The sequence below is a fragment of the Nomascus leucogenys genome, unplaced genomic scaffold (genome assembly GCF_006542625.1).
Source record: "Nomascus leucogenys isolate Asia unplaced genomic scaffold, Asia_NLE_v1 000939F_67697_qpd_obj, whole genome shotgun sequence".
NCBI classification, from domain to species: Eukaryota; Metazoa; Chordata; class Mammalia; order Primates; family Hylobatidae; genus Nomascus; species Nomascus leucogenys.
In genome coordinates this window covers 38,861-53,444 of record NW_022096381.1, presented here as the reverse complement: position 1 = coordinate 53,444, position 14,584 = coordinate 38,861, and the positions used below count along the sequence as shown (strand labels likewise).

Here is a 14,584-nt window from a genome sequence, read left to right as displayed (position 1 = left end):
AATCCAATTAATATCTCCTAACAATTTTTGAAAATCATTTAATGTTTTTAATGGGTCTTTTCTTATTTCTATTTTTTGTGGCTTAATTTTTCTATTTTCTAGCTGCATCCCTAAATAATAAAAAGAGTAGAGGTTTGAATCTTATCAGATGCTATTGCCAGGCCTGCACTGGCAACCTCTGCTTGCAGAAATGTATAACATTCAATTAATCTGTCTCTCGTTTCTGCAGCACATAAAATATCATCAACATAATGAATGATATAACGGCCTGAAAACTTGTCTCTAACTGGTTGAAGAGCTCAACCTACGGAAGTCCGACAAATGATTGGACTATTAAGCATTCCCTGAGGTAACACTTTCCACTGAAACCTTCCTGAAGCAATCCTTTTTTACCATTAAATTAATTAATTGAAGGCCAGCCTTTTGGGATCATGGTCAGAGAGGGCAACCCGGGTTGGAGAGGCCCCATGGGTTGAATTACGGCATTTACGGCCCTTAAGTCAGTTAACATACGCCATTTGCCAGATTTTTGCTGAATTACAAACACAGGAGAATTCCAAGGCGAGAATGAAGGCTCAATATGTCCCTTTCTAACTGTTGATTTGCTAATAAATGTAAAGCCTCCAGTTTTTGTTTTGGTAGTGGCCACTGATTTGCCCATACTGGTTTTTCTGTGTTCCAAGTTAATGGAATGGGTTTAGGAGGCTCTAGAGTGGCCGACCCTAAAAAGGATACCCTATTCCTTTTCTTTCCTGATTTCTTTCAGTCTCAATTGGGACTTTAATGCCATGTTCATTTTTTCCTAGTCCCTTTCCTGGTATATATCCTATCTTCGTCATGATTTTTTGACTCATGGGGCTGTATGATGGAGCGGGCATAGTGATTTCCGCAGCCCATTGTTGTAATAAATCTCGACCCCCCCCAGATTAACAGTAATTGAAGTAATCGTTGGCTGAACAGTACTTTCTTGATTATCTGGCCCTAAACAATGTAAAATCATGTACTTTGATACACTTCTGAGGCTGTGCCTACGCTGACAAGTCCTGTAACAGCCTTTTGTTTAGCCAATTTTTTGGCCACTGATTTAAAGCAATGATAGAGACATCTGCTCCAGCGTCTACTAACCCTTCGAACTGTTTTCCTTGAATAATGGCCTTACACACAGGTCTGCTCTCTGAGACCCGACTTGCCCAATATGCAGGCTTTCCTGTCAGATCAGTGCTTCTAAACCCTCCTGTTCTTTTTATCTCACTGTTTCCAACTTTAATATAAGGCAGGAGTAATAAGTGAGCAATTCTGTCTCCTGGACTGGCACTCCAAGGAACTGAAGGGCTAATGACCAATTGAATTCCGCCTTTATAGTCTGAATCAACCACACCAGTATGAATTTAACTCCCTTTAGATTTAGACTTGATCTTCCTAAGATTTTTCCTACAGTCCCCTCAGGCAGTGGGCCACATACCCCTGTGGGGATTTTTTGTGGGGGCTCCCCTGGAAGCAGAGAGACTGCTTGTATAGTACATAAATCTACTGCTGCACTGCCACTTGTGGCAGGGGACAATTGTTGTATTGTGGTAACTGGCTCATTCCCTGAGGCACTTGGGACAGTGGGGGTTGTTGTCCCTGAAAACCCTGAGGAACAAAGGGCTGTATTGGGAATGCCCCAGTTTGTTGTGGGGCCCGAGGCTGGCCCCTCTGCTCGTTTCCCGACAATGGTTGCCCATTTCTATCAAATTTACAGTGACTTTGGCTAGCCCGATGTTCTCCTTTTCTTACATCTTGGACAGAAGTCAGGTGGCTCTTTACCTGTTGTCGTAGTAGCTTGAATAGTTATATTTTGTTTACTTGAGACTGGGCAATTCTTTTTAGATGACCAATTTGACCACAATTATAACATTTCCCTCCAAATTTTCTAACTTGTCCTCCTAAAGCAACTCCCGTTATTGCTTGAGCCATAAGCATAGCTTTATGCATAGCTCCTCTAATTCCATCACAGGCTTTTACATACTCTGAGATTACATCTGATCCTGCGGGGAACTTTCCTTTTAATGGCTTAATGGCTGATTGACACTCAGGATTGGCGTTTTCTTATGCCATCAACTCCACTATGACCTTACAGGCATTCTCATCGGCAATTGGCTTTTGAGCAACATCTTGGAGCCTTGCCACAAAATCAGGGTAGGGCTCTTTAGAGCCTTGTCTTATTGTATTGAATGAGGGGCAGGCGGTTCCTAGGTCTTGGATATTTTTCCTAGGCCCTGAGGCAGATAGTTTTAACTTGCTCAATGGCCTCATTTTGCATTATTGCTTGTTGATTAGTAGTGCTCCAATTTTGACCTGTTCCTAATAGTTGATCTGCATCTTTGTTAACTGGAGGATTGGCGGCCCTATTTCTTCGGACCTGTTCTTGTGCCCCATCAATCCACCAAGTCTTAAATTGTGAAAATTGAGAGGGTGAGAGAGACGATTTGGCCAGAATCTCCCAATCATAAGGAATGAGTCTATGTCCATGAGCAATGGAATCTAATAATGTCCTCATATAAAGGGAGTTGGGTGCATACTGTTTTTTACCCACTCTGTCATATCTTTTAGCATTTTTTTTTTTTTTTTTTTTTTTGAGACGGAGTCTCGCTCTGTCGCCCAGGCTGGAGTGCAGTGGCGCGACCTCGGCTCACTGCATGCTCCACCTCCCGGGTTCACGCCATTCTCCTGCCTCAGCCTCCCGAGTAGCTGGGACTACAGGCGCCTGCCACCGCGCCCGGCTAATTTTTTGTATTTTTAGTAGAGACGGGGTTTCACCGTGTTAGCCAGGATGGTCTCGATCTCCTGACCTCGTGATCCGCCCGTCTCGGCCTCCCAAAGTGCTGGGATTACAGGCGCGAGCCACCGCGCCCGGCCATCTTTTGGCATTTTTATCGAAAAGTACTTATATCTGGCCTCAGATATGGGAGGCTCTCCCTCTTGGGCCCCTTCTCCAGGTGGTATCGGTTCTAATATTACTGGGAATTGCCACACCTCAGTATCTCCTTGCTTTCTTGCCTTATCAATAGTTTTATGTAATGTACGACCCTGTCCACTAGGTGGTGATGTAGGATTAAATCTCATAGTGGGCGGCTGGGTATGGCGCCCTGCCCTGTGGTGCTGGGAACCTTCCTGGCTGTACATACTGACTTTCTGGGGGTGGCCGATACTGAAGTTTGGCTGGCAGCCAGTATTGATAGGCTACTGGCGGTTGGGTCTTATTTTCTACCGGCTGATATTGTGGATACTGTATTTGGATTGGCATTGCCGTGACAGAGACTCTGTCTTTCTCTATTTGATATTCTCTTGGGGTTTGTACCTGTCTAACCTGCGTTTGAGGTTGTAATGTTACAGGCATCTGAACTGCTGGAAGAGGAGTTGGCCCTCGTGGTTTAGACTCTGATGGCCCCACTGATTCTGGGCCTTTTTCTTCTAATTTTAACGTTTCAGGATATATCACCTTCTGCAATTGATTATAGTCAACATTTTGCGTTGACTGAGCCATATGAGCCGGCTCTGCTACATATTCACAATGTAAACTTTCCATTCCTTTCCGGGATTTTATCCCTGCCTCTTCTTTACAATCTATTCCACAGCTTTCAGGGGCATCAGAAACTGAAACGCTGTCTTCTTCTGTTTGAAAAGGTTCTAAAGTTACTTTAATAATGGCCCAATCATTCCATACTGTAAGTGGGATGATTTTACCCTCCCTACTTGCTTGTTTTGATTCTTTGCCATCTTTTTTTCCCAATCTTTTAGATCTAAAGTTCCCTGTTCTGGAAACCATGGGCAAAATTGTTCTATTCTTCGAAATAGCGTGATTAGATTTTTTGTAGAGACTCTAACTCCCCCTCTTTTTAAAATAATTTTAATAAAGCTAAGCTAAGAGGCGTATTTACTTTTAGTTTGCCCCATTGTTACCCTAGGTTCCTCGAGCGCACAAGCTTACCGCAAGGCTGACTGCAGACGTACTGGGGATCTCTCATCAACTTGTCGTCAATGACCATGCTCGAGCGTACCTTCACCCTAGAGAAAAGCACCCACGCTGGGCACCAGATGAAGGGGTGTCCTCTGCCCTTCCACCCTTGTGGGCATTTCTCGTTGGGTGGAACCAGAGACTTGAGAAAAGAAAGAGACACAGAGACAAAGTATAGAGAAAGAAAAGTGGGCCCAGGGGACCGGCGTTCAGCATACGGAGGACCCGCGCCGGCCCCAGTCTCTGAGTTCCCTTGGCGTTTATTGACCATTATCGGGTGTTTCTCGGAGAGGGGGATGTGGCAGGACAATAGGGTGATAGTGGAGAGAGGGTCAGCACGAAAACATGTGAACAAATGTCTCTGCATCATAAACAAGGTAAAGAAAAAAGTGCTGTGCTTTTGATGTGCATATACACAAACATCTCAATGCCTTCAAGAGCAGTATTGCTGCCCGCATGTCCCACCTCCTCCCCTAAGGCAGTTTTCTCCTATCTCAGTAGATGGAATATACAATCGGGTTTTACACCGAGACATTCCATTGCCCAGGGAGGAGCAGGAGACGGATGCCTTCCTCTTATCTCAACGGCAAAGAGGCCTTCCTTCCTCTTTTACTAATCCTCCTCAGCACAGACCCTTTACGAGTGTCAGGCTGGGGGACAGTCAGGCCTTTCCCTTCCCACGAGGCCATATTTCAGACTATCACGTGGGGAGAAACCTTGGACAACACCTGGCTTTCCTTGGCAGAGGTCCCTGCGGCCTTCTGCAGTGTATTGTGTCTCTGGGTACTTGAGATCGGGGAGTGGTGATGACTCTTAACAAGTATGCTGCCTTCAAGCGTTTGTTTAACAAAGCACATCCTGCACAGCCCTTAATCCATTTAACCTTGAGTGGACAAAGCACATGTTTCAGGGAGCACACGGTTGGGGGTAGGGTTACAGATTAACAGCATCTCAAGGCAGAAGAATTTTTCTTAGTACAGACCAAAATGGAGTCTCTTATGTCTCCTTCTTTCTACATAGACACTGTACCAGTCTGATCTCTCTTTCTTTCCCCACAATATTTACATTATTTAATTGTTCAAAAGCATCAAAGATTCTTCTCTGCCGTCAACTTCATTCCATTTATTTTATTGTACCAAACTATCAAGACCATTAATTTAATCTACAGCTAAATCTACTATTTTTTCATGTTAGAAATTCAACAAGAAAATTTTTCCCTAATGAAACCTCACATTTCAAGCATAAGTAGGCTGGGCGAGGTGGCTCACACCTGTAATCCCAGCACTTTGGGAGGCCGAGACAGGTGCATCACTTGAGGTCAGGAGTTTGAGACCAGCCTGGCAAACATGGCGAAACCCCGTCTCTACTAAAAATATAAAAATTAGCTGAGTGTGGTGGCGTGTGCCTGTAATCCCAGCTACTCTGGAGGCTGAGGCAGGGAAATAGCTTCAACCTGGGAGTCGGAGCTTGAAGTGAGCTGAGATCGCACGACTTCACTCTAGCCTGGGCTACCGAGCAAGACTCTCTCAAAAATAAATAAATAAGCATAAGTAGTAAAAAAATAAAATAAGATAAAAAATAAGGCGCAGGGTCTTGCTCTGTTATCCAGGCTTGAGTGCAGCGGGGCTATCATAGCTGACCAACTTGGAACCTCTGGGCTCAGGCAATCCTCCGGGCTCAGCTTGCCTTGTATTTTTTTAGAGATGGGGTCTTGCCCTGTTGCCCAGGCTGGTCTCCAACTGCTGACCTAAAGCAATCCTTCCGCCTCAGCCTGTTGAGTTGCTGGGAGTACAGGTGCAAGACATGCAGCCTAGCATTGTAGTAAAACAATTGTCAACAAATTCTTAATTTTCTTTCTTTTTCTTTTTTTTTTTTTTTTTTTTTTTTTGAGAAGGAGTCTTGCTCTTTCACCCAGGCTGGAGTGCACTGGTGCGATCTCGGCTCACTGCAGGCTCTGCTCCCGCAGGGTTCACACCATTCTCCTGCCTCAGCCTCCCACGTATCTGGGACTACAGGCGCCCGCCACCTCGCCCGGCTAATTTTTTGTAGTTTTAGTAGAGACAGGGTTTCACCGTGTTAGCCAGGATGGTTTTTTTTTTTTTTTTTTTTTTTTTTTTTTTTTTTTGAGACGGAGTCTTGCTCTGTCGCCCAGGCTGGAGTGCAATGGCGCGATCTCGGCTCACTGCAAGCTCCGCCTCCCGGGTTCACGCCATTCTCCTGCCTCAGCCTCTCCGAGTAGCTGGAACTACAGGCGCCCGCCACCACGCCCGGCTAATTTGTTGTATTTTTAGTAGAGACGGGGTTTCACCGTGGTCTCGATCTCCTGACCTCGTGATCCGCCCGCCTCGGCCTCCCAAAGTGCTGGAATTACAAGCGTGAGCCACCGCGCCCGGCTCTTTTTTTTTTTTTTTTTGAGTTGGGAGTCTCACTCTGTCACCCACGCTGGAGGGCAGTGGCACAATCATAGTTCACTGCAGCCTGCCTCAGTCTCCCAAGTAGCTGAGATTACAGTCATGGATTATCATGCCTGGCCAACTTTAAAAAATTAGCTAATACTTAAAAATTTGTAGAGACAGGGGTTTCACTATATTGCCCAGGCTGGTATCCAACTCCTAACCTCAATTGATCCTCCCTCCTCAGCCTCCTAAAGTGCTGGGATTGCAGATATGAGCCACCATACCTGGCTTAATTTTCTTATTTTAATTTTATATCAGTGATTATTATTGTTCCTAAGATAATTGGGGCAGTGACTCCTTTAAAATTTTAGAGACCTAATTTGTCTATTCACTTCACTGAAAGAGTATGCCAGTTTGTTTCATGAGAAAATATCCTATATTAATAAAGCAGGAAAATTCCTTCCACAAAACTAGGGGGCATTCTAAAGAAACGAATTGTGCTAAGTAACTTTCACTTAAGGTGAAAACAGAGACAATGGTATCTATTAACAATGTTTATCAGTGAAGGAAATAAACTGAAAATATTAACATCATTAGATCCTCGGAGGGCCTTCATTGCTGAAAATCTGAGTAATATTGTGAAACCCTTTTGAGTTCGGCAGGACATTCTCTTCCCAGGGCATGTAACAGTGGGCGAATAATTTCTTTTCGTTCATTTTCATTAAGGACTGAACTTCCTTAATGTTCTGGAGATTATTAAATTTGATTTGTATCGTTGTGAAAAGTGCTCATATTGCTGATTCCATTGCTTATATGTGATCATATAAATCTTTTCTCTCCTTTCTGTAGTGTGGTTTAAACTTAATCCTTAAAGGACATGTATTTGAATTTTTCAGCTGGTTAGAAACCTGAATATACCAATCGAAGAAAACTGCTCCTTACGTGCTACAGAGTTAGTTTTCTTCCTGTACCAAGATGTCTTTTAGATATAGTAAATTTGGCTTCCTTCCTTCCTTCCTTCCTTCCTTCCTTCCTTCCTTCCTTCCTTCCTTCCTTCCTTCCCTCTGTGGCCCAGGCTGCAATCTACTCAGCTTGCTGCTGCCTGCGCCGCGGCCTGCCTAGGACTGCCGCCCCGCGCCACCGCTGCCTGCATTTGCTCGTTTGGCTGCAGGCGCGCTGTCGCCATGTTGGCCACGCTGCTCACCAGCTCCTGACGCCGAGTGCTCTGCCCGCCTCAGCCTACCGAGCCCCTGCCCGGCCACTGCCCCGTCTGGGAGGTGGGGAGCCTCTCTGCCCGGCCACCCATCGTCTGGGAGGTGAGGAGCGCCTCTGCCCGGCCACCCATCGTCTGGGAGGTGAGGAGCGCTTCTGTCTGGCCACCCATCGTCTGGGAAGTGAGGAGCGCCTCTGCCTGGCCGCCCCGTCTGGGAAGTGAGGAGCGCCTCTGCCCGGCCACCCCTTCTGGGAAGTGAGGAGCGCCTCTGCCCGGCCACCCCGTCCAGGAAGAAGTGAGGAGCACCTCTGCCCGGCTGCCCTGTCCGGGAAGAAGGGAGGAGCCCCTCTGCCTCGCCGCCCCGTCTGGGAAGTGAGGAGCACCTCTGCCCAGGCACCCATCGTCTGGGAAGAGAGGAGCGCCTCTGCCCGGGCGCCCCGTCCGGGAGGAAGTGAGGAGCGCCTCTGCCCGGGCGCCCCGTCCGGGAGGAAGTGAGGAGCGCCTCTGCCCGGCCGCCCCGTCCGGGAGGAAGTGGGGAGCGCCTCTGCCCGGACGCCCCGTCCGGGAGGAAGTGAGGAGCGCCTCTGCCGGCCGCCCCGTCCGGGAGGAAGTGAGGAGCGCCTCTGCCCGGCCGCCCCGTCCGGGAGGAAGTGAGGAGCGCCTCTGCCCGGCCGCCCCGTCCGGGAGGAAGTGAGGAGCGCCTCTGCCCAGCTGCCCCGTCTGGGAGTGAGGAGAACCTCTGCCCGGCCACCCATCGTCTGGGAGGTGAGGAGCGCCTCTGCCCGGCCACCCACCGTCTGGGAAGTGAGGAGCGCCTCTGCCCGGCCACCCACCGTCTGGGAAGTGAGGAGCGCCTCTGCCCGGCCACCCACCGTCTGGGAAGTGAGGAGCGCCTCTGCCCGGCCACCCACCGTCTGGAGTGAGGAGCGCCTCTGCCCGGCCACCCACCTTCTGGGAAGTGAGGAGCCCCTCTGCCCGGCCGCCCCGTCTGGGAAGTGAGGAGAGCCTCTGCCCGGCCACCCATCGTCTGGGAAGTGAGGAGCGCCTCTGCCCGGCCACCCATCGTCTGGGAAGTGAGGAGCGCCTCTGCCCGGCCGCCCCGTCTGGGAAGTGAGGAGAGCCTCTGCCCGGCCACCCATTGTCTGGGAAGTGAGGAGCACCTCTGCCCGGCCACCCATCGTCTGGGAAGTGAGGAGCGCCTCTGCCCGGCCACCCCGTCTGGGAAGTGAGGAGCGCCTCTGCCCGGCCGCCCCGTCAGGGAAGTAAGGAGCGCCTCTGCCCGGCCACCCACCATCTGGGAAGTGAGGAGCGCCTCTGCCCGGCCACCCCTTCTGGGAAGTGAGGAGCGCCTCTGCCCGGCCACCCCGTCTGTGAAATGAGGAGCGCCTCTGCCCGGCCACCTACCGTCTGGGAGGTGAGGAGCGCCTCTGCCCGGCCGCCCCATCCGGGAAGAAGTGAGGAGCGCGTCTGCCCGGCCGCCCCGTCCGGGAAGAAGTGAGGAGCGCCTCTGCCCGGCCGCCCCGTCCGGGAAGGAGTGAGGAACGCCTCTGCCCGGCCGCCCCGTCTGGGAAGTGAGGAGGGCCTCTGCCCGGCCGCCCCGTCCGGGAAGAAGTGAGGAGTGCCTCTGCCCGGCCGCCCCGTCCAGGAAGAAGTGAGGAGCGCCTCTGCCCGGCCGCCCCATCCGGGAAGAAGTGAGGAGCGCCTCTGCCCGGCCACCCCGTCTGGGAAGTGAGGAGCGCCTCTGCCCGGCCGCCCCGTCTGGGAAGTGAGGAGTGCCTCTGCCCAGCCACCCACCGTCTGGGAAGTGAGGAGCGCCTCTGCCCAGCCACCCACCGTCTGGGAAGTGAGGAGTGCCTCTGCCCGGCCACCCACCGTCTGGGAAGTGAGGAGCGCCTCTGCCCGGCCACCCACCGTCTGGAAGTGAGGAGCGCCTCTGCCCGGCCACCCACCGTCTGGGAGTGAGGAGCGCCTCTGCCCCCCCCCTCTGGGAAGTGAGGAGCCCCTCTGCCCGGCCGCCCCGTCTGGGAAGTGAGGAGAGCCTCTGCCCGGCCACCCATCGTCTGGGAAGTGAGGAGCGCCTCTGCCCGGCCACCCATCGTCTGGGAAGTGAGGAGCGCCTCTGCCCGGCCGCCCCGTCTGGGAAGTGAGGAGAGCCTCTGCCCGGCCACCCATTGTCTGGGAAGTGAGGAGCACCTCTGCCCGGCCACCCATCGTCTGGGAAGTGAGGAGCGCCTCTGCCCGGCCACCCCGTCTGGGAAGTGAGGAGCGCCTCTGCCCGGCCGCCCCGTCAGGGAAGTAAGGAGCGCCTCTGCCCGGCCACCCACCATCTGGGAAGTGAGGAGCGCCTCTGCCCGGCCACCCCTTCTGGGAAGTGAGGAGCGCCTCTGCCCGGCCACCCCGTCTGTGAAATGAGGAGCGCCTCTGCCCGGCCACCTACCGTCTGGGAGGTGAGGAGCGCCTCTGCCCGGCCGCCCCATCCGGGAAGAAGTGAGGAGCGCGTCTGCCCGGCCGCCCCGTCCGGGAAGAAGTGAGGAGCGCCTCTGCCCGGCCGCCCCGTCCGGGAAGGAGTGAGGAACGCCTCTGCCCGGCCGCCCCGTCTGGGAAGTGAGGAGGGCCTCTGCCCGGCCGCCCCGTCCGGGAAGAAGTGAGGAGTGCCTCTGCCCGGCCGCCCCGTCCAGGAAGAAGTGAGGAGCGCCTCTGCCCGGCCGCCCCATCCGGGAAGAAGTGAGGAGCGCCTCTGCCCGGCCACCCTTCTGGGAAGTGAGGAGCGCCTCTGCCCGGCCGCCCCGTCTGGGAAGTGAGGAGTGCCTCTGCCCAGCCACCCACCGTCTGGGAAGTGAGGAGCGCCTCTGCCCGCCACCCACCGTCTGGGAAGTGAGGAGGCCTCTGCCCGGCCACCCACCGTCTGGGAAGTGAGGAGCGCCTCTGCCCGGCCACCCACCGTCTGGGAAGTGAGGAGCGCCTCTGCCCGGCCACCCCGTCTGGGAAGTGAGGAGCGCCTCTGCCCGGCCACCCCGTCTGGGAAGTGAGGAGCGCCTCTGCCCGGCCGCCCCGTCTGGGAAATGAAGAGAGCCTCTGCCCGGCCGCCCCGTCTGGGAATTGAGGAGGGCCTCTGCCCGGCCGCCCCGTCCGGGAAGAAGTGAGGAGTGCCTCTGCCCGGCCTCCCCATCCGGGAAGAAGTGAGGAGCGCCTCTGCCCAGCCGCCCCGTCCGGGAAGTGAGGAGCGCCTCAGCCCCACCGCCCCGTCTGGGAAGTGAGGAGCGCCTCTGCCCGGCCGCCCCGTCTGGGAAGTGAGGAGCGCCTCGGCCCCGCCGCCCCGTCTGGGAAGTGAGGAGCGCCTCTGCCCGGCCACCCATTGTCTGGGAAGTGAGGGGCGCCTCTGCCCGGCCACCTATCGTCTGGGAAGAAGTGAGGAGCGTCTCTGCCTGGCCGCCCCGTCTGGGAAGTGAGGAGCGCCTCTGCCCGGCCGCCCCGTGTCTGGGAAGAAGTGAGGAGCGTCTCTGCCTGGCCGCCCCGTGTCTGGGAAGAAGTGAGGAGCGCCTCTGCCCGGCCGCTCCGTCTGGGAGGTCTACCATGGAGGCCAGAAGCAATGTGGGGGCTGGACGTGGTGGCTCACGCCTGTGGTCCCGGCACTCTTGGGGGCGAGGCGGGTTGATCACTTCGGGCTAGGAGTTCGAGACAGTCTGGCCAACTTGGCGAAACATGAAAAATACAACAGACAAACCAACCAACCAACTCAGTGACAACAAACAGGTCTACCCTGGAGTCATACTCTAATTTTTTCTATTTTCCTCCCTTTCTGATCCTTTATCCCACTTTCTTTTTCTTCCTCTTCCTTCTCCCTCTTCTTTGTCAAATAGAGGATTGAGTTATTATCACTGATCCACATAAAGTCCCTCTCTACCTTATTTTAACTCCCACCCCCCATTTCTATTCCCCGACTTCCCATGTGTAACCTTCCTAATATGTTTGATACGCATCTTTTTGTTTGTATGTATTTTTAGAAAATGTTTATTGTTTTTGTGTGCAAAAAAAAATTAATAAAAATAAATAAAAAAATAAAAATAAATAAAAAAAATAAAAAATAAAAAGATATAGTAAATTTGTTAAAGCCAAGAGCTCCTATGGAACGAAGTTGGGTGGGAGGGGGGACATTGAGTAGTAAGATCACTCGTAATAGAGATGCCACTCTTGCAGATATTGACAACTATTGGGCCCACAAAATTTTTACCAAACATTGGAAAGACAAGATATGAACAACTTATCGTTGCTGCAGTCTCAAATATCAGGAAATATCATTATTCTTTTTTTTTTTATTATACTTTAGGTTTTAGGGTACATGTGCACAATGTGCAGGTTTGTTACATATGTATCCATGTGCCATGTTGATTTCCTGCACCCATTAACTCGTCATTTAGCATTAGGTATATCTCCTAATGCTATCCCTCCCCCCTCCCCCAACCCCACAACAGTCCCCGGAGTGTGATGTTCGAAATACCATTATTCTTAGGACAATAAATAGACAATAAAAAAGACTTACAGAGCAGATTAGCTGTCATGTATTACCAAACAGGGACTGGACCCTTGTCAACACCACCCAACAGAGACCGTCCCCAGAAATTCACTTCATAACATCAAAACCAAAAACCCACACTGATGGCAAAAAATAATGATGCAAAAATGAGAGAGAGAGAGAGAGAGAGAGAACTGTCCTATGGCCATACTTAGTGGGTAAAAGCCAAAGAGCTCAATTTCTGCTCATGATACTTAATAGAACAGAGGGAACATGAGCCAATAGCTCAATGGGTTCAGATCTGCACCAAGTGCCTGTTGGATGCAGGATTCTACTGTCTCCAATAATATGTCTCAGATGGACTAGTTTTTTTGTTTTTTGTTTGTTTTGTTTTTGTTTTTTATTTTTTGTTTTTGAGACAGAGTCTCGCTCTCTCGCCCAGGCTCGGGTGCAACCGCAAGATCTCGGCTCACTGCAACCTCCGCCTCCCGGGTTCAAGCGATTCTCCTGCCTCAGCCACCACGCCCGGCTGTTTAGTTTAGTTTAGTTTAGTTTAGCTTAGTTTTGTTTTGTTTTATATTTTTAGTAGAGACAGAGTTTCTCCATGTTGGTCAAGCCGGTCTCGAACTCCTGACCTCAGTTGATCAGAAGTAGGTGAGGTCAGAAAACATACCCTGGGAGAGGCTGACACAACGCCCAGATCCGCCATCGCTAGGCCTGGGGTTTTCTTCTGTAGTATTCGTGTAGTGCAGGGACAAAACCAATTAGATACTTCTGGGAGTTAAAAAGAGATTAATTTGCCGGGCGCGGTGGCTCACGCCTGTAACCCCAGCACTTTGGGAGGGTTCACGAGGTCAGGAGGTCGAGACCATCCTGGCTAACACGGTGAAACCCCGTCTCTACTAAAAATACAAAAAATTAGCCGGGCGTGGCGGCGGGCGCCTGTAGTCCCAGCTACTCGTAGAAGGCTGAGGCAGGAGAATGGCATGAACCTGGGAGACTGAGCTTGCAGTGAGCCGAGATGGCGCCACTGCACTCCAGCCTGAGTGACAGAGCGAGACTCCGTCAAAAAAAAAAAAAAAAAAAAAAGATGAATTTACAGTGCCATTTGAGAAGGGGTATTAAGGAATTTGCCAGGGTACTGATGCGTGTCAGGTGCAAACTGCAGGTTGAGAGAGAGCTAAGTATTTTCTGTCCATGAAGGTGATAAGCGAGGGCCTGAAGAAAGAGGGACGGGGGAGGACACTGGCGCCAGAAATAGGAAAGGGCTGCTTGGGAGTGGGAAGGATGGGTCGGGGTGCCTGGCAATGGACGTGGGATGTGGAAGCGAGACATCAAACAAGAAGCTGTCGCTTAAATAAAGTCTGAACAAAGACTAGATATGTAAATGGCAGGAGACAGTAGAGAAACTGGACCCGGCTCCTCATAAAACTTCCCGCCTTATATTTCCGGGAGGATCGCAGCGCATTTCGGCCAAGACAGGTGAGACTGCGGTTCTGACCTGCGGGCCTCGATGAATTGCGTTAGGGCACCTGGGCTCCGGGAGAGCCGTTCCCCTCCACAAAGTAAGCGTGTTATGTCTACAACCCAACGGGGACGCTAAGAGCCCCAAAGGCCCTGCTTTCATCCCAAAGAACAGCGCCCGTCTGCGTAGTTTGTACCTGGCTCTATGAGGTGAGAACACATTCCCCGCTAGCACAGAAATCCTACAAACTCCTGAAGGGGCTGTGGTTAGGAGCAGAGGCTGTGTGAAATGTGACTGGGATCTAGGGAAAAACACGAAGATTCTCACAGACCCTGAGAACCCAAGAGACTGGTGAGACCATGGGCAAATCTCTGCAAAAAGCAGCCCCGCATAGAAAGGGAAGAGCTGTGCAGCCTTCGCACTACTTAGCTCGGGTAAAGGCTGACGCTTCTTATTTCTTTTCCGGGGTAGAAACGGCATGCTACTTCTATTCCCCAGCTTTCGGCTGGAGGAATAACACTGAATACTAAGACAGAAACCAATAGAAAAAATAAGCAACCCTTGCCGGACAGCCTATTCTTTAAACTACAAAAAAAAAGAAAATCCAGGGGAAAGCGCGAACGCAGTCCCCCACTACCACAAATTATGCAGTCGAGTTTCCCACATTTGGGGAAATCGCAGGGGTCAGCACATCCGGAGTGCAATGGATAAGCCTCGCCCTGGGAAAACCACCTTCGTGATCATGGTATCTCCCCTGCCAGGTAAGTATGAGCTCGTGCGCCTACCGCCCCGCCACAGCCTCACGCGCCTCACCCTTTACACGCACGGTCACTTGCCCCGCGCACCCCCGAGCCCTCCTAGCCCTGACACACAGCTGGGACTCTCAGGTCCCACCAGCGGTCCTGAACCCGCTCCCTCGGCACGGGAACTCCTTTGTGGCGAAGCAGCAGGTGGGGAAGCAGCAGCCCCTGCGCTGCCTCATCTACATAGAAGTCGCCCT

General features: G+C 51.9%; 1 non-coding gene across 1 annotated transcript; it reads right to left on the bottom strand.

Annotated features, from left to right (window-relative positions):
• Positions 1-14,189: 14,189 nt before the first annotated feature.
• LOC115833899 lies at positions 14,190-14,353 on the bottom strand. Its single transcript, XR_004029117.1, has one exon. It is a non-coding gene; the product is annotated as a U1 spliceosomal RNA (small nuclear RNA).
• Between the last annotated feature and the right edge of the window lie 231 nt (positions 14,354-14,584).